The sequence below is a fragment of the Arachis duranensis genome, chromosome 1, assembly GCF_000817695.3.
Source record: "Arachis duranensis cultivar V14167 chromosome 1, aradu.V14167.gnm2.J7QH, whole genome shotgun sequence".
NCBI classification, from domain to species: domain Eukaryota; kingdom Viridiplantae; phylum Streptophyta; class Magnoliopsida; order Fabales; family Fabaceae; genus Arachis; species Arachis duranensis.
The window spans coordinates 64,446,922-64,473,306 of record NC_029772.3 but is presented as its reverse complement, the minus strand read 5'-3'; the positions used below and the strand labels follow the sequence as shown (position 1 = coordinate 64,473,306).

The window sequence follows — 26,385 nt, the reverse complement described above, 5'->3', positions numbered from 1 at the left end:
GCTTGTTTTGATTGGTTCCGAACCGTACAAAAATTCTATTGTCAAATTCCTATCCTGAAGTTCCACATGACCATAGGGTAACACTTCAATGACCACTGATAAGTGGATATCTTATACGCTTTTTCATAGCATTTTCATAGTGTTTTTAGTTAGATTTTATTAATTTTATTATGTTTTAGTGTGTTTTAGTGCAAAATTCACCTTTTGGATGATACTTTGAGATTTTGTGTTTTTCCCATGATTTTAGGTGATTTTTGGGCAATTTTGGCAATGTCTTGATCAAGGACGAAGAAAGGATAGCAAATGTTGTCAAATCTTGACCTCTATGCACTCTAACGAGCATATCTTAAGTTACAGAAATCCAATCGACATATTCTCAATGGCGTTGGAAAGCTAACTTCTAGAGCTTCCTAGTAATATATGATAGTTCATACTTATTTTCCAGATCACTGCCAATAAATAGCATTGAACACCCACATTTGGAGTTCAACGCCCCAAAAGAACCAAGCCCAGCGTTGAACGCCCAAAGCTGGTGTTCAAAGCCACCAACAGAGCAAGGTAGCAATGCATTCACCCCCTACCTGGTGTTCAACACTCATTCTCCAAGTTGAACGCCAAGCTTGGACGAAGTACTCATCCAAAGTGTGCCCAAAGTGGATTTCAGCACTCTTTAGCTTAGTTTCGTTTATCCTTGTACTTTTTTAATTTTAAATTAACATCTTTTAGGGTTAGCATCTCTTATTTAAAGAGGAGATCACTTAGGTTTACATATCACTTTTTTACTATCCAATACATCTAAGTTTTTTTTGTAAATTATGAGCAACTAAACCTCCTAGGTTAATGTTAGGAGCTCTGCTTATTCCTATGGATTAATATGATCACTTCTCTATTTTAATATTTGTTTGATTTCTTTCTATGACGTATTATCGTTCTTCATCTAATGAATCTGGGGTGGAATGGAAGTATGACCCTTATTCTACATAAGTTCCTTACGAGTTCTGACCCAGATAGTATTGAGCTAAAGCTTGAGAATGCATCTCCTAAACCAATACTTCAGCTGGGCTAATTAGGATATTTAGTTATGGGCGATGAGGTTTATGTGGCACTAAGGCTAGAATATTGAGCTTCATTATTCGATCCGGGAGATCTGACCTTGTCTGTGGTGTTTTGAGTAGGATAAAAAAAGAGAGTGAATTGCGTGAGCTTCAGCCTCGTTAATATTGAATGACCACTGACAACGGCATTTGATATGAATTAGGGGAGATTAACTTGATGAGAGGACATGAGTTAATCACTTACAGCTTTGCCATAGAATGAATCATTCATTGTTAAAGTAGTCTGTAAGAAGTATTAATCTGGAAAGATAAATCATCTCCAAAACCTTAACTGATTTCTCATTACTGTTTCTATATCAGTTGTTTATTACTTTTTTTATTATTCTGTTTATACACCTACAACGACAACCATTATCTTTCTATTCCCCTAACTAAGATTTGCAGGATAACCATTGCTTGCTAAGTCCGACAATCCTCGTGGGATCGACCCTCACTCACCTGAGGTATTACTTGGACGACCCAGTACACTTGCTGATGAAGTTGTGCGAGTTCATTTTCACGCAGCAAGTTTTTGGCGTCGTTGCCAGGGATTGTTCCAGATTGACAAACTACTGGATGTCTTGTTTCTTAGATCAGCTATTTTTTTAGCTGGTTTTTCTTTTTTGTTGTGTTTCTTATTAAAATTTATTGAATCTTCTTGGTTTCTTTTCTTAAAATTTTTCAAAAATTTGTTTTAGTCATCTTCTCTTTTACGAATTTTGTTTTAGGTTTTAAGTTTGATGTCTTTTTAGTGTTTCTGGTTAATTCTCCTTTTTCCTCTTGATTTTCGAAAATTAATATTGCTTGCTTTCTTTGTGTTTGAATTTTGTTAGTTATTTTCTCTTATTTGATTTTGAAATTTTTAAGTTTGGTATCTTTTAGTGTTTTTCTTCTAAAAAACTTTTAAAATTAATATTGTGTATTTTTCCTTTCTAGTTTTTTTTTTCGAGCACTACTTGTTATTTTATTTGGATCTAATTTCAAATTTTAAGTTTGGCATCTCAATTTTCTAGTGTTTTTGTTCATCTGTGGATGCCTTACTGGGAAGCTCTCTAGAGTGTGACATAGAGATCCCCATTTTTCTTGGTTTCTTATTTTCTCAGACACACTAGAAGCACTATGGATCTAGAGGGAGAGGCGAACCCCAGGAGAACCTGGGGGTTATATACAGCTCCGACCCCTGACTTCTATGGAAGAAGCATTAGTGTGCATCCCATAGGAACACATAATTTCGAGCTCAACCCAGAATTGATCACTCCTATGCAGAAAAATTGTCAGTTCCATGGACACTCTCAAGAGGTCCCCACTAAATTCATCTCTAACTTCTTCCAAATCTGTGACACTGTAAAGACCAACGGAGTGGATCTTGACGTCTATAGGATATTGCTCTTCCCGTTTGCTGTGAGAGATCAAGCCAAAGACTGGCTGAAGAACAACCTAAAGAGAGCTTACAGACCTGGAGTAAGGTAGCCGACAAGTTCCTGAATAGATATTTTCCCCCAAGAAAATTAACTAAACTAAGTGTTCATACCCTGGGTCGAGTAGTCCAATCCGGGATGTTCTACTGATAAGATGACCGACCTCTTCAGGTTAGGACAATCCGACCTCTCCTCAAAGAGCTCAGCCAAATCACTAGGAAAACCCAAAAAGGGCCCAAATGGAGGAACACGACCCAAATCCAAAGGCAGCCCAAGCCTATAGAGATAAGGGCGGTTCCCTTGAAGATAAGATGACCTCACTCAAAGATAAGATAAGATAAGATAAAGATAACTAACTTATCTTATTTAAGAAGGTCGCTCTACACCATTATAAATACACTGGAGCACCCAGGTATAACTCATACTCTGATTCTACTAAAAACCTGCTTAATACCCTTGCTAACTTAAGCATCGGAGTCCCTTGCAGGTACCACCACCCTCCGGTGATGAAGGATCAGCAGCATTGCCAGTCCAACAAGTCGAACACGACAGCTCCGGCCGCCACGCTCAAGCCGGACACGTCATCTCTGATTAGTACAGAAGATCTCATCTGAGATCGACCTACAGGTTCAGGTAACCCTCGAAACATTGGCGCTGTAGCCGGGGAACCTGGAAGTCATCCCATCATCATGGCGGACAACCTTAACAACGATCATGACTCGGATCTAGAAGACAGAACGCCGCATAAAAATGCGGACACTACACCAAAAGATATCCCGCAACCCAACAGAGACAAGAATTCACCAAACCCGGGAGCCCTTGAGACGCTTCAAGATCGTTTAAAACAACATGAGGAAGAAGCCCAACATCAGCGAGAAGCTGGGAAGGACCTACAAAGGGAGATAAGGCGACGCCGGGAATTGGAGGACAAACTTCTAAAACTCGAAGCCGATCTCAAAGCCAAAGCGACTCGATCCACTCACGAGGACAACTCTCGCAAGGACCAAGATCCATTCACCAAGGAGATCATGAAGACCAAAATCCCAAAAGACTTTAAACTTCCGGATATGACTTTATACGATGGCACGGCAGATCCCAGCCATCACCTCAGTAATTTCAGAAGTTGAATATACCTCACTGACGCCTCAGATGCAGTCTGCTGCAAAGCCTTCCCGACTACCTTAACAAAAATGGCGATTAAGTGGTTCGACAATCTACCCCCCAGGTCCATCTCAAGCTTCGACGACCTAGCCAAAATGTTTCTAGCCAGATTCTCTATCCAGAAAGACAAAACCAAGCACGCCCCAAGTCTATTAGGAATCAAACAAGGAGATCGGGAAAGTCTTCGCATCTACATGAAAAGATTCAACAAGGCATGTCTAGACATACAAAGTCTGCCCACAAAAGCGGCCATCATGGGCCTCATCAATGGCTTACGAGAAGGGCCTTTTAGCTAATCCATATCAAAAAAGCATCCCGCATCTCTAAATGAGGTACAAGAACGAGCAGAGAAGTATATCAACATGGAGGAAAACTCTCGACTAGGAGAGACTTCAAAATCTGAATTCTCCTACTCCTCCCGAGATAAGGACAAAGAATCCAGGAAAAAAGAAGATCGACATAGGGAAAAGATCAAAAAATACCACAATTATACCCCTCTTCGGGTATCCCTTGTGGATGTCTACAGAGAAGTATGCCATACGAAAAAGATACCTCCAACTCGACCACTCAAAAGCAAAAAATGAGGAGGAAACTGAGCAGAATATTGTGAATATCATCGAATCTATGGACATTCCACCAATGAATGTTTCGACCTAGAAAATATCATAGAAAAACTGGTAAGAAAAGGAAAATTAGATCGGTATTTGGCGAGCCGAGCAAACGATCCCAGAAAAAGAAGAAGTGATGAAGATGTCGGACGGGCAGAACAACCACCTCGTACGACCGAGAGACACGTCCACATGATACACGGAGGATTTGCGGGAGGAGGGATCTCCAAATCATCTCGCAAAAGATATCTTAAAGAGGTATATCACGTTGAGGGAAGAGAGGAAACACCCGACATCCCCACAATTACTTTTACCAAAGAGAACACATCTGGCATCATCTTAGGACACGACGATCCTATGGTCATCACAATCGTATTGGCAAACACAAATCTACACCGCACACTGATAGACCAAGGAAGCTCCGCCGACATCTTGTTCAAAACTGCCTTTGACAAACTCAGCCTGGAAGAAAAAGAACTCAGAGCATATCCGAACAGCCTGTTCGGACTGGGAGACACCCCAGTTCAACCACTTGGATACATTTCACTATACACGACCTTTGGAAAAGGAAACCAGTCAAGAACACTCAAGATAGACTGCATCGTGGTCGACATAAGTTTAGCCTACAATGCTTTAATAGGTCGAACAACATTGAATCAGCTCAGCACAGTAGTTTTGACTCCACATCTATGCATGAAGTTCCCAACTGCAGAAGGAATAGCTATTATAAAAGCAGAATAGAAAACGGTGCACCACTGCTACAACGAAAGTTTAAACCTCAGAGGCAGAGGAGAAGAATTTCACACAATCGAACTCGATGGAGCTCAGAGGTGGGAAGAACTCCGCCCACAACCCGAAGGTGAAGTAGAAAAAGTCCAGATCGGAGATATCCCAGACAAAACAACCAATATCGGAACAATCCTAAAAGGAGACATAAAAGAATCACTCGCACATTTCTTACGAGATAACGTCGACCTCTTTGCGTGGAAGGCTGCAGACATGCCAGGCATAGACCCCAAGTTAATATGCCACAAGCTAGCAGTCTACCCAGGATCTCGGCTAGTACAACAGAAATGTAGAAAGCTTGAACCAGAACGATCCCAAGCTGTGGAAGAGCATGTACAAGCTCTACTAGAGGCAGGATTCATAAGAGAAGTCAAGTACCCACTATGGCTAGCTAACGTTGTCTTGGTGAAAAAATCAAATGGGAAGTGGCGGATGTGCACCGACTACACTGATCTCAACAAAGCCTGCCCAAAAGATCCTTATCCACTCCCAAGTATCGACGCTCTGGTGGATGCCTCCTCCGGATATAAATACCTCTCATTTATGGATGCATATTCGAGATACAATCAAATCCTGATGTATCCACCCGACCAAGAAAAAACCTCATTCTTAACCCCAAAAGCAAACTACTGCTACATCGTCATGCCTTTTAGACTTAATGAATAAGATACTTACGGATCACATCAGAAAAACCATGGAAGTATATGTGGACGACATGTTAATAAAGACACAAAGTGAAAAGACATTACTGTCCAACCTCACCCAAGTATTCGACACTATAAGAAGGCATGGCATGCGACTTAATCCTGCAAAATGCACTTTCGCAGTAGAAGCTGGCAAATTCTTGGGTTTTATGCTCAAACAAAGAGGAATTGAGGCAAATCCGGATAAATGCCGGGCCATACTCGACATGAAAAGCCCGACTTGTGTCAAAGAAGTACAACAACTCAATGGAAGGTTGGCAGCCTTGTCCAGATTTCTAGTTGGATCAGCAATAAGATATCTCCCATTCTATACCACTCTAAAGGAAGGTGTTCCGAGGGTTACCTGAAACTGTAGGTCGATCTTACCTCGCAGTAGGAAGTTGGGCAGTAGCCTCAGCACTAGCCCGAGAAGACGACAGTGGGCAACAACCTGTATACTTCATCAGCAAAGCATTACAAGGATCCGAGCTAAACTACCAAAAAATAGAAAAATTTGTCTATGCTCTCATACTAACATCTCGATGACTTCGTCCATATTTTCAAGCTCACATCATTAGGATTCGGACCAACTAACCCATAAAAGGGATTTTGCAGAAAACGGACTTAGCAGGCAAAATTTTGCAATTGGCAGTCGAGTTGTCCAAATTCGACCTTCATTATGAAGCTCGGACAGCCATCAAATTGCAATATCTGGCCGACTTCATTGCAGAATTTACAGACACTCCAGAAATCCCTACGGAATGGAATCTCTATGTAGATGGTTCCTCAAATAAAATTGGAAGCGGCGCAGGTGTGATAATTGAAAGCGACCAGGGAACCCAAATCGAACTTTCTCTCAAATTCGGATTCCCTGCCTCAAGCAACCAAGCTGAATATGAGGCGCTACTAACTGGTTTGAAGCTGGCTAAGGAGGTTGGAGCTCAAAAGCTTATCACCTTCAGTGGCTCACAAGTAGTCACTTCACAAAAAGCAGGGAGCTACCAAGCCAAAGATCGCACCATGAAAAAGTACCTGGACAAAACCAGGGAACAGCTCGGACAACTCGGACAACTCGGGGAATATGAGGTCCGCCACATACCCCGAGAACAGAATGCCCGAGTTGATGCACTCTCAAAACTAGCCAGCACCAAACCAGGGGGGCAACAATAGAAGCCTCATCCAAGAAATGATGCAGAACCCGTCAATCTCGGAAGAAGAAAAAGTCCTAGCCATAACAGGTTAGGATCAAGGATGGATGACTCCCACAATTAACTACCTCAAAATAGAAACACTCCCCACAGATGAAAAGGAGGCAAAGAGGTTAAAACGGGAAGCACAATACTACACTATCATAAACAATACCCTATACAAAAAAGGGATTTCGGTACCATTGTTAAAATGTGTGCCGACTTCCAACAGAAAGGAAGTTTTAGAAGAAGTGCACAGCGGCATCTGTAGCAATTATCTTGGAGCACAGGCACTTACCAAAAAAGTACTCCGGGCAGGATTTTTTGGCCAACTCTAAAAAGGAAGCCACTGAGTTTGTAAAGACATGTCCACCCTGTCAGAAACATGCCAACTTTCACATCACCCCGCCAAAGGAACTCATTAGCGTAACCTCACCTTGGCCATTCGCAAAATGGGGACTCGACCTCCTCGAACCCTTCCCCCAGGGATCGGGACAAGTCAAATTCCTCATAGTAGGGGTAGACTGTTTCACAAAGTGGATCGAGGCAGAACCCTTAGCTAACGCCACTACTCAAAGAAGTTGAAAGTTCCTATATAGAAATATTGTCACAAGATTTGGGGTTCCATACTCCATCACCACAGACAATGGCACCCAATTCACAGATGCAGGCTTCAGAAATTTGGTGGCCGATCTGAACATAAAACACCAATTCACTTCCGTAGAACATCCCCAGGCCAATGGACAAGTTGAAGCTGCCAACAAAGTCATATTGGCTGGGCTAAAACGGAGATTACAGGAGGCGAAGGGAGCTTGGGCCGACGAGCTCCCACAAGTCCTATGGGCATATCGAACAATGCCGCATTCCACCACAAAGGAATCACCTCTCAAACTAGCCTATGGAACGGAGGCAATGGTCCCAGTGGAGGTCGAAGAAGGGTCGCCCAGAGTGATTTACTATAATGAAGAAGCCAACTCCAACTTCAAAGGGAAAAACTCGACCTACTTTCGAAAATTCGAGAAAGAACTCGAATTAGGGAAGAGGCATTAAAACGTCGAATGGCTTCAAGATACAATCAAAAAGTAGTGCCACGAGGTTTTGCCAAGAACGACCTCATCCTAATCCAAAATGACATCAGAACAACTCGACCTAGAGAAGGAAAGCTGGCAACAAACTGGAAAGGACCTTACCGAGTCATAGAAGTACTTGGAAATGGCTACTACAGACTGTCCGAACTTGAAGGGCGAGAGCTTCCTAGGTCATGGCACGCCTGTAACCTAAGAAGGTACTACAGTTAAAGGTAATAAAGATCTTAGGATAAGGTGCACTCTTTTTCCTGAAAAGGTTTTTTAATGAGGTACCAAGCCAAGATCTACAAATTGCCCGACTTAGAGGGATAAAACTCCCACATGTATATATCTGCATTTTCTTTTGAATAAAGTTTTTTAGATTTTCTACAAATCCTCAAGACGCATTAGTCTGAAACGCTAAAAAATCATTGCCCGATTATAAAGCTACAAGATCGGTAGAAAGTGAAGATCAAATTCACTGTCCGACCATAATAAAGACCAAAGAAGATGAAAACCAAATTCATCAAAAGGTCGACCAAACAAGGATCAAACCTAACTTCGACAAAATCGGCAAAGATGAAAAAGCGACAAAAACAAAATAATGCAAGAAGTTATCGAAAGTGATCCTTAGAAAGGACCTGACGATGTCTTAATAAAATGGGTTGCTAAAATTAAACTTAAAAGACAGACCGATATAAAGAAGTCAGACCAGTCAATAACCAAAGTTATAAAAAGTCAAATCCCTGGAAAGAGGCCTGGCCAGCCCTAAAAAAGAGGATTACTAGAAATAACTTCGAAGAGACTGACGTGAAGAAGTCGGCCTCCCACAAACAAGTTATAAAAAAGTAATCCCTAAAAGAGACCTGACAAAGGTCCAAAAAAAGAGGATTACTAGAAATAACATAGAAGGGACCGACATGATGAAGTCGGCCTCTCACAAACAAGTTATAAAAAGTAATCTCTAAAAGAGACCTGACAAAGGTCCAAAAAAGAGGATTACTAGAAATAACTTAGAAGGGACCGACGTGATGAAGTCGGCCTCCCACAAACAAGTTATAAAAAGTAATCCCTAAAAGAGACCTGACAAAGGTCCAAAAAAGAGTATTACTAGAAATAACTTAGAAGATACCGACGTGATGAAGTCGGCCCCCCGCAAACAAAGTTATAAAAAGTAATCCCTAAGAAAGACCTAACAAAGGTCCAAACAAAATGGAATACTAAAAACGACTTCAGACCGAAGTAAGGAAGTCGACATACAAGTTGGACCCAAACATCCAAAAACTCAGAATCAAGTCACAAGTATGAAAATACAGAGGCAATCACAAGACGTCGGACAACAAGGCTCCGACATCCCAAAAAAAAACCTAAAAGGTACCAGACAGATGCAAACAAAGATGTTATGAAAGGAAACAAAGTTATAATATTAACAAGGCTCAAAGAGGCCACCCAAAGTCGACCTCAAAGAAGCCTAAGAAAATACTTTATTTTTCCCAAAATAAAGTTGCTAACAGCAAAGCAACTAAAGGTGTTCAGAGGACAAAATAACGAAACCAGAAATAAAAAAGATTATAAAAACCCACAGACTGGGCCATACACATCCAAGAAAATTCATAAAAACTACATAGGGTTCAGAAATTCTCCAGTGGTAGCATCTCGGGGCGAAGGAGGTCGAGTCTGAAGGGGCACCGTATCTACTGTTCCATCATCTTGGTTCAGAATTTGAACATCGGGATAAGACTCCGGTTGAGCGACTTCAGCTGAAGTAAAGGAGGGGGAATATTAGAGGTTTTTGCAGAAGAAACAACAGGAGGGCCGACATCATCATCATCATCATCAGGATCATCAGGAACAATCTTACTGGTGCACAAAAATTACACTCACACTATGTAATTCCGCACAACTAACCAACAAGTGCACTGGGTCGTCCAAGTAATACCTTATGTGAGTAAGGGTCGAATCCCACGGAGATTGTTGGCTTGAGGCAAGCTATGGTTATCTTATTATTCTTAGTCAGGATACCAATAGGGTTCTTTAGTTTCAATTGTAAAAAGTGAAAGGGCATAAAATAAGTAATTGTTACGCAATATGTTGGAGTTTTGGAGATACTTTGTCTTCTGAATTCCTGCAACATACTGCTTTCTTACTTTCAAACATGCAAGGCTCCTTCCACGGCAAGCTGTATGTAGGGCGTCACTGTTGCCAATGGTTACTTCCCATCCTCTCAATGAAAATGGTCCAAATGCTCTGTCACAGCACGGCTAATCATCTGTCGGTTCTCGATCATGTCGGAATAGGATCCCTTCTACTGGTCCTATTCAGAACAGGTGATCTGCTACTTGGTTCTCTGTCCCTTTTCTATCTCTTATTTCTATATCAAACTCTTGCAGAAGCAACACCCATCTGATGAGTCTGGGTTTTGAATCCTGCTTTGTGAGTAGATATTTAAGAGCAGCATGGTCAGTGTACACAATCACTTTTGATCCTACTAAATAAGATCTGAACTTGTCAATGGCATAAACCATTGCAAGTAACTCTTTTTCTGTGGTTGTGTAGTTCTTCTGTGCGTCATTTAAAACACGACTGACATAGTAAATGACGTGCAGAAGCTTGTCATGCCTTTGTCCCAACACTGCACCAGTGGCATGGTCACTGGCATCACACATCAGTTCAAATGGTAATGTCCAGTCTGGTGCAGAGATGACTGGTGCTGTGACCAGCATAGCTTTCAGAGTCTCAAACGCCTGCAGACACTCCTTATCAAAGATAAATGGCGTGTCAGCAGCTAGCAGATTACTCAGAGGTTTGGCAATTTTTGAAAAATCTTTTATAAACCTCCTATATAATCATGCATGCCCTAGAAAGCTTCTGATTACCTTAACATTGGCAGATGGTGGTAATTTTTCAATTACCTCTACCTTAGCTTGATCCACCTCTATTTCCTTCTTCGAAATTTTGTGCCCAAGGACAATTCCTTCAGTCAAAATAAAGTTACATTTCTCCCAGTTTAAAACCAGGTTAGTCTCTTGGCATCTCTTTAGAACAAGTGCTAGATGGTCAAGACAGGAGCTGAATGAGTTTCCAAATACTGAAAAGTCATCCATGAAGACTTCCAGAAATTTTTCCACCATATCAGAGAAAATTGAGAGCATGTACCTTTGAAAGGTTGCAGGTGCATTGCACAAACCAAATGGCATCCTTATGTATGCAAATAATCCAGATGGACATGTGAATGCTGTTTTCTCTTGATCCTGGGGATCTACTGCAATTTGATTATAACCTGAATATCCATCCAAGAAGCAGTAGTATTCATGACCTGCTAGTCTTTCTAGCATCTGGTGTATGAATGGTAAAGGAAAATGATCCTTTCTGGTAGCTGTATTGACCCTTCTATAATCAATACACATACGCCACCCTATAATTGTTCTTGTAGGAACCAGTTCATTTTTTTCATTATGAACCACTGTCATGCCACCCTTCTTAGGGACAACTTGGACAGGGCTTACCCAGGGGCTATCAGAAATAGGATAAATAATCCCAGCCTCTAGTAATTTAGTGACCTCCTTCTGCACCACCTCCTTCATGGCTGGATTCAGCCGCCTCTGTGGTTGCACCACTGGCTTGGCGTCACCCTCCAATAGGATCTTGTGCATGCATCTGGCTGGACTAATGCCCTTAAGATCACTGATGGATCACCCAAGAGCTGTTCTGTGTGTCCTTAGCACTTGAATTAGTGCTTCCTCTTCCTGTGGCTCTAAGGTAGAGCTTATGATTACAGGAAAGGTATCACCTTCTCCCAGAAATGCATATTTCAGGGATGGTGGTAATGGTTTGAGCTCGGGTTTGGGAGGTTTTTCCTCTTCCTGAGGGTTTTTCAGAGGTTATATTATTCTCTCTGGTTCTTCCATGTCAGGCTGAGCGTCTTTAAAGATATCCTCTAGCTCTGATTCGAGACTCTTAGTCATATTGACCTCTTTTACCAGAAAGTCAATAATATCAATGCTCATGCAGTCATTTGGGGTGTTTGGGTGCTGCATAGCTTTGACAACATTCAACTTAAACTCATCCTCATTGACTCTCAGGGTCACTTCCCCTTTTTAGACGTTAATGAAGGTTCGTCCAGTTGCTAGGAAAGGTCTTCCTAGAATGAGAGTTGCACTCTTCTGCTCTACTATTTCCAGCACCACATAGTCAGTGGGAAAGGCAAATGGCCTAACCTTGACAATCATGTCTTCAATCACGCCTGATGGGTATTCAATGGAGCCATCAGCAAGTTAGAGACATATCCGGGTTGGTTTGATTTCTTCAGTCAAACCAAGCTTTCTGATAGTAGATGTAGGTATTAGGTTAATACTTGCCCCAAGATCACATAAAGCTTGCTTGGTGCAAGTACCCTCTAATGTGCATGGTATCATAAAGCTTCTGGGATCTTTAAGCTTCTCAGGTAAGCTTTTCAGAATGACTGCAGTGCATTCTTCTGTGAGGTAAACTTTTTTAGTTTCCTTCCAATCCTTCTTATGACTTAGGATCTCTTTCATGAACTTAGTGGATGACTTGCAAGGTTAGCCTTTCCTCATCTCATTTGTCATCTATGCAATCTTGCTGGGATTAACATAGATGGAGACATCCTCATTAAAGAGGACAAGCCTATCACCAAGAAAAGGATGGAGCAAACAAGAGAGCTCATTCATGGACCTCAACAAGAGCATGAGGAAGAACCTTATCAAGAAATTCCTGAGATACCTCAAGGAATGTAATTTCCTCCACACAACTATTGGAAACAACTCAACACCTCCTTGGAAGGCTTAAGTTACAACATGGACCAACTAAGGATGGAGCACCAAGAGCACTCCATCAATCTCTATGAGATTAGAGAAGATCAAAGAGCTTTGAGGGCGGAGCAACAAAGACAAGGAAGAGACATAGAGAAGCTTAGGCGCTCCATTGGTTCTTCAAGAGGAAGACGCCACCCACACTAAGGTGGACTCATTCCTTAATCTCCTTGTCTATTTATTTTCTGTTTTTGGTTTTTTGAGCTTCATTTTTGTCTATGTTTATGTCTTCATTACATGATCATTAGTGTCTAGTGTCTATGTCTTAAAGCTATGAATAATTCCATGAATCCTTCACCTCTCTTAAATGAAAAATATGCTTAATTACAAAAGAACAAGAAGTACTTGGATTTCAAATTTTATCTTGAAATTAGTTTAATTATTTTGATGTGATGGCAATACTTTTTGTTTTCTGAATGAATGCTTGAACAGTGCATATTTTTTATCTTGTTATTTATGAATGTTAAAATTGTTGACTCTTGAAAGAATGATGAACAAAGAGAAATGTTATTGATAATATGAAAAATCATGAAATTGATTCTTGAAGCAAGAAAAAGGAGTGAAAAAAAGTGGCAAAAAAAAGAGAGAAAGAAAAAGAAAAAGCAAGCAGAAAAAGCCAATAGCCCTTTAAACCAAAAGGCAAGGGTAAAAAGGATCCAATGCTTTGAGCATTAATGGATAGGAGGGCCCAAGGAAATAAAATCTAGGCCTAAGTGGCTAAATTAAGTTGTCCCTAACCATGTGCTTGTGTCATGAAGGTCCAAATGAAAAGTTTGAGACTGAGTGGTTAAAGTCGTGATCCAAATCAAAAAGAGTGTGCTTACGAACTCTGGACACCTCTAATTGGGGACTTTAGCAAAGCTAAGTCACAATCTGAAAATGTTCACCCAGTTATGTGTCTGTGGCATTTATATATCCGGTGCTAATACTGGAAAACAAAGTGCTTAGGGCCACGGCCAAGACTCATAAAGTAGTTGTGTTCAAGAATCAACATACTTAACTAGGAGAATCAATAACACTATCTGAAATTCTAAGTTCCTATAGATGCCAATCATTCTGAATTTCAAAGGATAAAGTGAGATGCCAAAATTGTTCAGAAGCAAAAAGCTACTAGCCCCGCTCATCTAATTGGGACTAAATTTCATTGATATTGTGAGATTCATTGTATATTCTCTTCATTTTATCCTATTTGATTTTCAGTTGCTTGGGGACAAGCAACAATTTAAGTTTGGTGTTGTGATGAGCGGATAATTTATACGCTTTTTGGCATTGTTTTTCTATAGTTTTAGTATGATTTAGTTAGTTTTTAGTATATTTTTATTAGTTTTTAAACAAAATTCACATTTCTAGACTTTACTATGAGTTTGTATGTTTTTCTGTGATTTTAGGTATTTTCTGGCTAAAATTGAGGGACCTGAGCAAAAATCTGATTCAGAAGCTGACAAAGGACTGCTGTTGCTGTTGGATTCTGACCTCCCTGCACTTGATATGAACTTTTTAGAGCTACAGAAATCCAAATGCCGCGCTCTTAACTGCGTTGGAAAGTAGACATTCAGGGCTTTTCAGCAATATATAATAGTCTATACTTTTCCCGAATTTAGATGACGCTAACTGGCGTTTAACGCCAGCTTTCTGCCCTATTCTGGCGTCAAACGCCAGAAACAAGTTGCAAAGCAGAGTTAAACTCCAGAAACAAGTTACAAACTGGAGTTTAACTCCAAGGAAGACCTCTGCACGTGAAAGCTTCAATGCTCAGCCCAAGCACACACCAAGTGGGCCCGGAAGTGGATTTCTGCATCATTTACTCATTTCTGTAACCCTAGTAACTAGTTTAGTATAAATAGAACTTTTTACTATTGTACTAGGGGTCTTTTTCCCTATTTTTCGAATTCACATGTCATTTGGGGAGGCTGGCCATTCGGCCATGCCTAGACGTTGTTCTTATGTATTTTCAACAGTGAAGTTTCTACACACCATAGATTAAGGTGTGGAGCACTGCTGTTCCTCGAGTATTAATACAATTACTACTGTTTTCTATTCAATTCATGCTTATTCTCATTCTAAGATATTCATTCGCACTTCAACCTAATGAATGTGATGATCCGTGACACTCATCACCATTCTCACTTATGAATGCGTGCCTTACAAACACTTCCGTTCTACCCGCGAAAGCTAGAGTGTGTATCTCTTGGATTCTTGGTCCACGACGTATGGTTGCCTCTCCTGACAACAGAGCCTTCCATTCCATGAGATCAGAGTCTTTGTGGTATAAGCTAGAATCCATTGGCAGCATTCTTGAGGTCCAGAAAGTCTAAACCTTGTCTATGGTATTCCGAGTAGGATCTAGGATGCGATGACTGTGACGAGCTTCAAACTCGCGACTGTAGGGCGTGGTGACAGACGCAAAAGGATAGTAAATCCTATTCCTATAGAATCAAGAACCAACAGCTGATTAGCCATGCGGGAAACTGTAGAGGACCTTTTTCACTGAGAGGATAGGAAGTAGCCATTGACAACGGTGACGCCCTACATACAGCTTGCCATGGAAAAGAGTATGAAGATTGGATGAATACAGTAGGAAAGCGGAGATTTAGAAGGAACAACACATCTCCATACACTTATTTGAAATTCCTACCAATGAATTACATAAGTATCTCTATCTTTATTTTACATTCTATTTATCTTTTAATTATCAAAACTCTATAACCATTTTCCGCCTGACTGAGATTTACAAGGTGACCATAGCTTGCTTTAAGCCGACAATCTCCGTGGGATCGACCGTTACTCACGTAAGGTTTATTACTTGGACGACCCAGTGCACTTGCTGGTTAGTTATGCGAAGTTGTGAAAAAGAGTGATATTACAATTGTGTGTATCAAGTTGTTGGCACCATTGAGATCACAATTTCATGCACCAACCCACTCAGGAGCATACACAAGGCCAAAAAGCCAGAAAAACATGCATCACAGCAACCATCGAGCATAACAACGCAAAAAGGTTCAAGCTTCCCAACATGCATTCAAGCAAAATCAAAACTTCACCAAGAATCGAATACAAAACGACGAAATAAATAAAGAAGCAGAAAGAAGAACCAACCTGGAAAAAAGAGGAAGCTTCAAAGAAATTGAAGACGGAAAGAAGGAATCCAAAATCGCCTTTTAGAGCAAAAGAAAACACCAACAAGACACCAAACGGCATCGTAGGGAGAAACGCGAAAATGTAAATTTCAGGCAAAACAGAAAGTGAGAAAGAAAAGGGGGAAGTTACAGTGAAGAAACAGAGAAGAGAAACCGTTTTTGTGAAAAGATCAAAATGAACAAAGAAACAGAGCATTAAAAGAATTAATGAGGTTATTAAACCTTCGCGCATTCCCAAAGTAAGGAGATGCGCGTTTACGAAAGAATAAAAATTCAAAAGGAAATGCTCCGCATTCAAAGGACAAACTCTACAAAAAGTTGACAAAATGCTCAAGTTCGGCTTCACCATAGAAGGATCGATGTCCTAAAAACTAAGACTCGACCTCAAAAGAAAGACCGAGCTCGAGCAGGGGCACTGTTCATACCCTGGGTCGAGCAGTCCGATCCGGGATGTTCTACTGATAAGACGACCGGCCTCTTCAGGTCAGGACAATCCGACCTCTCCTCAAAGAGCTCAGCCAAATCACCAGGAAAGCCCAAAAAGGGCCCAAATGGAGGAACACGACCCAAATCCAAAGGCAGCCCAAGCCTATAGAGATAAGGGCGGTTCCCTTGAAGACAAGATGACCTCACTCAAAGATAAGATAAGATAAGATAAAGATAACTAACTTATCTTATCTAAGAAGGTCGCTCTACACCATTATAAATACACTAGAGCACCCAGGTATAACTCATACTCTGATTCTACTAAAAACCTGCTTAATATCCTTGCTAACTTAAGCATCAGAGTCCTTTGCAGGTACCACCACCCTCCGGTGACGAAGGATCAACAACATTGTGGTGCACGAAATTGGAAATCACAATTCTTCGCAACTTTGCACAATTAACCAGCAAGTGCACTGGGTCGTCCAAGTAATACCTTACGTGAGTAAGGGTCGAATCCCACGGAGATTGTTGGCTTAAAGCAAGCTATGGTTATCTTGTAACTCTTAGTCAGGATATAATATCAATAATGATTCTTAGTTTTAATTGTAAAAAGTGAAAGGGCATAAAATAAATAATTGTTACGCAATATTGGAGAATATGTTGGAGTTTTTGGAGATGCTTTTGTCCTCTGAATTCCTGCAACATAATGCTTTCTCACTTTCATACATTCAAGGCTCTTTCCATGGCAAGCTGTATGTAGGGCATCACCGTTGTCAAAGGCTACTTCCCATCCTTTCAGTGAAAATGGTCCAAATGCTCTGTCACAGCACGCTAATCATCTGTCGATTCTCAGTCATGTCGGAATAAGATCCATTGATCCTTTTGCTTCTGTCACTACGCCCAACACTTGCAAGTTTGAAGCTCGTCATAGTCATCCAATCCCAGAATCCTACTCGGAATACCACAGCAAGGTTTAGACTTTCCGGATTCTCAACGATGCTGCCAATGGATTCTAGCTTATACCACGAAGATTCTGATTAAGGAATCTAAGAGATATTCGTTCAATCTTATGTAGAACGGAGGTGGTTGTCAGGCACATGTTCATGGATTGAGGAAGGTGATGAGTGTCACGGATCATCACCTTCTTCATAGTGAAGTGCGAATGAACATCTTAGATAGGAACAAGCGTGTTTGAATGGAAAACATAAATAATTGCATTAATTCATCGAGACGCTGCAGAGCTCCTCACCTCCAAGAATGGGGTTTAGAGACTCATGCCGTCAAAAGGTACAAAATTCAGATCTAAAAATGTCATGAGATATAAAATAAGTCTCTAAAAGTTGTTTATATACTAAACTAGTAACCTAGGTTTACAGAAAATGAGTAAACTAAGATGGATAGTGCATAAATCCACTTCTGGGGCCCACTTGGTGTGTGCTGGGGCTGAGACTTAAGCTTCTCACGTGCCTGGGCTGTTTCTGGAGTTGAACACCAGGTTATAACCTGTTTATGGCACTGAACTCCAACTTGCAACCTGTTTCTGGCGCTGAACGCCAGAATGTAACATGGAACTGGCGTTAAACGCCAGTTTACGTTGTTTATATTTGCGCAAAGTATGGACTATTATATATTTTTGGAAATCCCTGGATGTCTACTTTCTAACTCAATTGAGAGCGCACCAATTGGGCTCTTGTAACTCCAAAAAATCCATTCCGAGTGCGGGGAGGTCAGAATCCAACAACATCAGCAGTTCTTTTTCAGCCTAAATAAGATTTTTGCTCAGCTTCCTCAATTTCAGCCAGAAAATATCTAAAATCATAGAAAAACACACAAACTCGTAGTAAAGTCTAGAAATACGAATTTTTCCTAAAAACTAATAAAAATATACTAAAAACTAACTCAAACACACTAAAATCTACATGAAATTACCCCCAAAAAAGTGTATAAAATATCCGCTCATCACAACACCAAACTTAAACTGTTGCTTGTCCCCAAGGAACTAGATAAATAAAATAGGATAAAAAGAAATTAAGAAGCTATAATATCTCAGAGTTTCAAGTGACGCTCAGATTCTAATTAGATGAGCGGGACTAGTAGGTTTTTGCTTCTGAACAGTTTTGACATCTCACTTTATCCTTTGAAATCTATAATGATTGGCATCCATAGGAACTTAGAATTCAGATAGTATTATTGATTCTCCTAGTTTAGTATATTGATTCTTGAACACAGTTACTTGACGAGTCTTGGCCGTGGCCCTAAGCACTTTGTTTTCCAGTATTACCACCGGATACATAAATGCCACAGACACATAACTGGGTGAACCTTTTCAGATTGTGACTTAGCTTTGCTAAAGTCCCCAATTAGAGGTGTCTAGAGTTCTTAAGCACACTCTTTTGCTTTAGATCACGACTTTAACAACTCAGTCTCAAGCTTTTCACTTGGACCTGCATGCCACAAGCACATGGTTAGGGACAACTTGGTTTAGCCGCTTAGGCCTGGATTTACTTCCTTGGGCCCTCCTATCCATTGATGCTCAAAGCCTTGGATCCTTTTCACCCTTGCCTTTTGGTTTTAAAGGTTATTGGCTTTTTCTTTTTCTTCATCCAATTATTTTTTTTCACTGCTTTTTCTTGCTTCAAGAATCAATTTCATGATTTTTCAGATCATCAATAATATTTCTCTTGTTCATCATTCTTTTAAGAGCCAACAATTTTAACATTCATGAAATTCAATATAAAAAATATGCACTGTTCAAGCATTCATTCAGAAGACAAAAAGTATTGCCACCACATATAAATAATTAGAATTTTTCTTATTAAGAACTCGAAAAAATTAAATTGCCTCTTTATTCTAAAAATTTACTATTTTATTCATGTTTGATGATGATGAGAAAAATAAATTATAACTTAATTGGAAATAAAATTAAAATAAATATACTAATTACTACTACTCATATATAACTTCTAAGGTAAATTCCTATAAGAACAACTATCACAGAGTTAAAGCTAAGATTAGGACTCAACAACCTTTATTTTGAGAACTGGATGTTCCTCTAGTTTGTGGGGTGCTTAGTCCTTCAAGAAATACTTTTTGACGCTTCAGTTCCTTCAAGTCACGCCTTTGCTCTTTTTGTTCCCCAAGCAGTTTGCAAAGCATGCTATTTTGATTATTCTGTTCTTCCTTTATTTGGTCCATAGCTTCCTGCAACTTGGTAACAGATGCTTCAAAATGCTCGCAATATCCAATTTGAGGGATTTCCGGGAGGAATTCCTGTGCTCTCCTCTTGATGGGGTCATCCTACACTTGTTGTCTTTCCATTAATATTTTGTTGATTGGTCGCTCAACTGAGATATACTCAGTTATTCCCATCTTCACTCCAGTATCTTTGCATAGCATAGAGATTAAGCTTGGATAAGCCAACTTGGCATCTTTGGAGTTCTTGTTTGCAATTATGTAAAGTTCACACAAAATCAGCTGATGAACTTCCACTTCTTTTTCCAACATAATGCAATGGATCATTACTGCTCTTTTAATGGTGACTTCAGAACAGTTTCTAGTGGGCAATATAGAGTGCCCAATGAAGTCCAGCCAGCCTCTGGCGACTGGTTTGAGATCTTCTCTCTTGAGTTGATTTGGGACGCCCTTGGTGCTGGTGGTCCACCTGGTTCCAGGGAGGCATATGTCCTCTAGAATCTTGTCCAGACCCTTATTTGTTCTCATCATTCTCCTATTAAAGGAGTCTGGGTCATCTTTCAGCTGAGGTAGCTTAAAGATCTCTCTGATTTTGTCAGGGTGGATGTGAACAATCTTTCCTCTGACCAACGTCTGATAGTCATAGAGGGCAGTTCAAGATATTCTCTGCCTGTCTGTTTGCCACAGATTAGCGTAGAATTCCTGAACCATGTTCCTTCCCACCTTTGTTTTAGGATTAGCTAGGACTTTCCAGTTCCTGTTTCGAATTTGCTCTTGGATCTCCGGATATTCATCTTCTTTCAGATCGAATTTAACTTCCGAGATCACTGACCTTAGACCCATTATTTTGTAGTAATGGTCTGAATGTTCTTTGGTGAAGAACTTCCCTTGATTCCAAAGTAGTTTTGGAATACTCTCTTTCTTGCCTCTTGGAGTGGGTTGTTTTCCTTTAGGAGCCATGATCTTAGTGGGTATGGTTTAGTGATCACGAATAAACACACCAAACTTAGAGGTTTGCTTGTCCCCAAGCAAAAGAAAGGAAAGGAGATGGATAGAAGGAGAGCTAGTATCGAATGGTGGATGAGAGGAGGGAGGTCGAATGTGGATTTAAAGGGAGGGGGTGGATGTTCGAAAATTTTGAAGAAAGATAAGATAGAGGATATGATTTGTAAAAGATAAATATGATAGGGAAAAGATATAATTTTAAATGAAAAAGTTGTGAAAGATATTTGAAAAAGATAAATCTGAATTTTTATTTGAAAAAGATTTGAGATGATTTTGAAAAGATAATTGAGTTTTGAAAAAAAATTTGAAAAGAAGTTGGATGGGATTTGAAAAGGATTTGTAATTATGAATTAAGATACATTTGATATTTTTGAAAAAGGGATTTTAGAAATTAGGATTAAAATTTTTGGAATTGAAGGATGAAAGTTTGTAACATGTTTATGCAAGAAATCATGAATTGAAATATGAAAATCGGAAAAAAAGTGAAGTAAAAACGAATTTACCTCCTCTCCATAATCCTGGTATTAAACGCCCAAACGCTGCATGTTTTGGGCGTTTAACGCCCATTTGTAGCTTCTCCTGGGCGTTCAACGCCCAGCTGTTGCTTCTAGCTGGCGTTGAACGCCAGAAACTCCTTTGTCACTGGGCGTTTTTCTGAACACCCAAGACGCTGTAAATCTGGCGTTAAACGCCCAGAGGATGCTTCTTTCTGGCGTTTAACGCCCAGAAGATGCTTCTTTCTGGTGTTTAATGCCCATTTGGCTATCTCTACTGGCGTTGAACGCCCAGTAGATGCTTCTTTTGGGTGTTCAACGCCTAAAACAGCTCTTACTGGCTTTTCGCACTAGTGAGTTTCCTTTTTGCTGTTTTATCCTCTGAATCCTTCTGTAACTCTGTGAACTCAAGCAATTGCTATTTTAACTTGGAGATAATTGACATAAACCTGTAAAAATTAATTAATTAACAAATAAGCTTTGTAAATGGCAGTGTTGCCTCCCAGCAAGTGCTTCTTTATTGTCTTTGGCTGGACTATTACTGAGCTTTAATCAAGTTTCAATTTTGAGCATTCTTGCTCAAAATTGCTTTCAAGATAATGTTTGACTCTCTGTCCATTAACAATGAACTTCTTGTTAGAATCATTATCCTGAAGCTCTACGTATCCATATGGTGACACACTTGTAATCACATATGGACCTCTCAACTGGGATTTTAATTTTCCGGGGAATAATCTGAGCCTAGAATTAAATAGCAGAACTTTCTGCCCTGGCTCAAAGACTCTGGATGACAGTTTCTTATCATGCCATATTTTTGCTTTCTCTTTGTAAATTTTTTGCATTTTCGAAAGCATTGAGTCTAAATTCCTCTAGCTCATTTAACTGGAGCAATCGTTTTTCTCTAGCTAACTTGGCATCAAGGTTTAGAAATCTGGTTCCCCAATAGGCCTTATGTTCTAGTTCCACTGGCAAGTGACAGGCTTTTCCATACACAAGCTGGTATGGAGAGGTCCCTATAAGAGTCTTAAATGCTGTTCTATATGCCCACAGAGCATCATCCAAGCTTCTTGCCCAATCCCTTCTACGGTTAATCACAGTCCGTTCCAGGATTCTTTTAAGTTCTCTATTAGAGACTTCAGCTTGCCCATTGATCTGTGGATGATATGGAGTGGCTACCCTGTGGCTAACTCTATATCAAACCAAAGCGGAGTAAAGATGCTTATTGCAGAAATGAGTGCCCCCATCACTTATTAGTACTCTAGGGATACCAAATCTGCTGAAGATGTGATTTTGGAGGAATTTCAGCACTGTGTTAGTATCATTAGTGGGTGTTGCAATAGCTTCCACCCATTTGGATACATAATCCACTTCTACCAGAATATAAGTGTTTGAGTATGATGGTGGGAAAGGCCCCATGAAGTCAATACCCTATACATCAAATAACTCAATCTTCAAGATTCCTTGTTGAGGCATGGCATAACTGTGAGGCAAATTGCCAGATCTTTGGCAACTGTCACAATTAAGTACAAACACTCGGGAGTCTTTATAGAGAGTAGGCCAGTAGAAGCCACATTGGAGGACTCTTGTGGCTGTTCGCTCACTTCCAAAATGTCCTCCATACTGTGATCCATAGCAGTGCCAGAGGATCTTCTATGCTTCTTCTTTGGGCACACATCTTCTGATTACTCCGTCTGCACATCTCTTGAAGAGATATGGTTCATCCCAAAGATAGTATTTTGCATCCGTGATCAATTTCTTTGATTGCTGCCTACTGTACCCCTTGGGTATGAATCTCACTGCCTTGTAGTTTGCAAAGTCTACAAACCATGGCACTTCCTGGATGGCAAAGAGTTGCTCATCCAAAAAGTTTTCAGAGATCTTAGTAACAAGGAGGGGCGCCCCTTCTACTGGTTCTATTCGGGATAGGTGATCTGCCACTTGATTCTCTGTCCCTTTTCTGTCTCTTATTTCTATATCAAACTCTTCCAGAAGCAACACCCATCTGATGAGTCTGGGTTTTGAATCCTGCTTTGTGAGTAGATATTTAAGAGCAGCATGCTCAGTGTACACAATCACTTTTGATCCTACTAAATAGGATCTGAACTTGTCAATGGCATAAACCACTGCAAGTAACTCTTTTTCTGTGGTTGTGTAGTTCTTCTGTGCGTCATTTAAAACACGACTGGCATAGTAAATGACGTGCAGAAGCTTGTCATGCCTTTGTCTCAACACTGCACCAATGGCATGGTCACTGGCATCACACATTAGTTTTAATGGTAATGTCCAGTCTGGTGCAGAGATGACTGGTGCTGTGACCAGCTTAGCTTTTAAAGTCTCAAACGCCTGCAGACACTCCTTATCAAAGATAAATGGCGTGTCAGCAGCTAGCAGATTACTCAGAGGTTTGGCAATTTTTGAGAAATCTTTTATAAACCTCCTATAGAACCCTGCATGCCCTAGAAAGCTTCTGATCGCCTTAACATTGGCAGGTGGTGGTAATTTTTCAATTACCTCGACCTTAGCTTGATCCACCTCTATTCCCTTGTTCAAAATTTTGTGTCCAAGGACAATTCCTTCAGTCACCATAAAGTGACATTTCTCCCAGTTTAAAACCAGGTTAGTCTCTTGGCACCTCTTTAGAACAAGTGCTAGATGGTCAAGACAGGAGCTGAATGAGTCTCCAAATACTGAAAAGTCATCCATGAAGACTTCCAGAAATTTTTCCACCATATCAGAGAAAATAGAGAGCATGCACCTTTGAAAGGTTGTAGTTGCGTTGCACAGACCAAATGGCATCCTTCTGTATGCAAATACTCCGGATGGACATGTGAATGTTGTTTTCTCTTGATCCTGGGGATCTACTGCAATTTGATTGTAACCTGGATATCCATCTAGGAAGCAGTAGTATTCATGACCTGCTAGTCTTTCTAGCATCTGGTCTATGAATTGTAAAGGAAAATGATCTTTTCTGGTAGCTGTATTAAGCTGGTGCACGAAATCACAATCACACTTTTGCAATTCCGCACAACTAACCAGCAAGTGCACTGGGTCGTCCAAGTAATACCTTACGTGAGTAAGGGTCGATCCCACGAAGATTGTCGGCTTGAAGCAAGCTATGGTTATCTTGTAACTCTTAGTCAGGATATCAATAATTCTCAGGTTTAATTGTAAAAAGTAAAAGAACATGAAATAAATACTTGTTTTGTAGTAATGGAGAACAGGTTGAGGTTTTGGAGATGCTATATCTTCTGAATCTCTACTTTCCTGCTGTCTTCTTCTTCACGCACGCAAGGATCCTTCCATGGCAAGCTGTATGTTTGGTTTCACCGTTGTCAATGGCTACCTCCCATCCTCTCAGTGAAAATGTTCAACGCGCTCTGTCACAGCACGGCTATTCATCTGTCGGTTCTCGATCATTTCGGAATAGAATCTAGTAATTCTTTTGCGTCTGTCACTAACGCCCCATAATCGCGAGTTTGAAGCTCGTCACAGTCATTCAATCCCTGAATCCTACTTAGAATACCACAGACAAGGTTTAGACCTTCCGGATTCTCAAGAATGGCCGCCAAATGATTCTAGCTTTTACCACAAAGATTCTGATTAAGGAATCAATAGATATCCACTCAATCTAAGGTAGAACGGAGGTGGTTGTCAAGCACACGTTCATAGGTGAGAATGATGATGAGTGTCACGGATCATCACATTCATCAAGATTAGGAACAAGTGATATCTTAGAATAGAAGCAAGCGTGATTGAATGAAAAACAGTAGTAATTGCATTAATCCATCAAGACACAGCAGAGCTCCTCACCCCCAACCATGGGGTTTAGAGACTCATGCCGTAGAAGACACAATATGAAACGTGTATTGTGTCATGAGGTACAGATACAATAGCAAAAAGTCCTATTTATGGTGAACTAGTGACCTGGGGTTTACAAGAATGAGTAAATGACGTAAAAATCCACTTCCGGGGTCCACTTGGTGTGTGCTTGGGCTGAACAATAAACCTTTCATGTGTAGAGACTTTTTCTGGGAGTTAAACGCCAGCTTTTGTGCCAGTTTGGGCGTTTAACTCCCATTTTTGTGCCAGTTCTGGCGTTTAACGCCGGGAATTCTAAAGCTAATTTGAAACGCCAGTTTGGGCCATCAATTCTCGGGCAAAGTATGAACTATTATATATTGCTGGAAAGCCCAGGATGTCTACTTTCCAACGCAATTAAGAGCGCGCCAATTGGGATTCTGTAGCTCCAGAAAATTTACTTCGAGTGCAGGGAGGTCAGAATCCAACAGCATCTGCAGTCCTTTTCAGCCTCTGAATCAGATTTTTGCTCAGGTCCCTCAATTTCAGCCAGAAAATACCTGAAATTACAGAAAAACACACAAACTCATAGTAAAGCCCAGAAAAATGAATTTTAAATAAAAACTAATAAAAATATAATAAAAACTAATTAAAACATACTAAAAACATACTAAAAACAATGCCAAAAAGCGTATAAATTATCCGCTCATCACAACACCAAACTTAAATTGTTGCTTGTCCCCAAGCAACTAAAAATCAAATAGGATAAAAAGAAGAGAATATACTATAGACTCCAAAATATCAAAGAAACTTAATTCCAATTAGATGAGCGGGACTAGTAGCTTTTTGCCTCTGAACAGTTTTGGCATCTCACTTTATCCTTTGGAGTTCAGAATGATTGGCTTATATAGGAACTCAGAATCCAGATAGTGTTATTGATTCTCCTAGTTAAGTATGTTGATTCTTGAACATAGCTACTTCATGAGTCTTGGCCGTGGCCCAAAGCACTATCTTTTCCAGTATTACCTCCGGATACATACATGCCACAGACACATAACTGGGTAAACCTTTTCAGATTGATACTCAGCTCTGCTAGAGTCCCCAATTAGAGGTGTCCAGGGTTCTTAAGCACACTCTTTTTGCTCTGGATCACGACTTTAACCGCTCAGTCTCAAGTTTTTACTTGACACCTTCACGTCACAAGCACATGGTTAGGGACAGCTTGGTTCAGCCACTTAGGCCAGGATTTTATTCCTGTGGGCCCTCCTATCCACTGATGCTCAAAGCCTTGGATCCTTTTTATTTTACCCCTGTCTTTTGGTTTAAAAAGGGCTATTGGCTTTTCTGCTTGCTTTTTTTTTCACTGCTTTTTCTTGCTTCAAGAATCAATTTGATGATTTTTCAGATCCTCAATAACATTTCTCGTTTTCCATCATTCTTTCAAGAGCCAACAATTTTAACATTCTTAAAACAACAAATTCAAAAGACATATGCACT

General features: G+C 40.3%; 1 pseudogene; it reads right to left on the bottom strand.

Moving 5' to 3' along the window:
- The window catches only part of LOC110280960 (uncharacterized), a 116,433-nt pseudogene that overhangs the window by 86,828 nt on the left and 3,220 nt on the right, over positions 1-26,385 (bottom strand).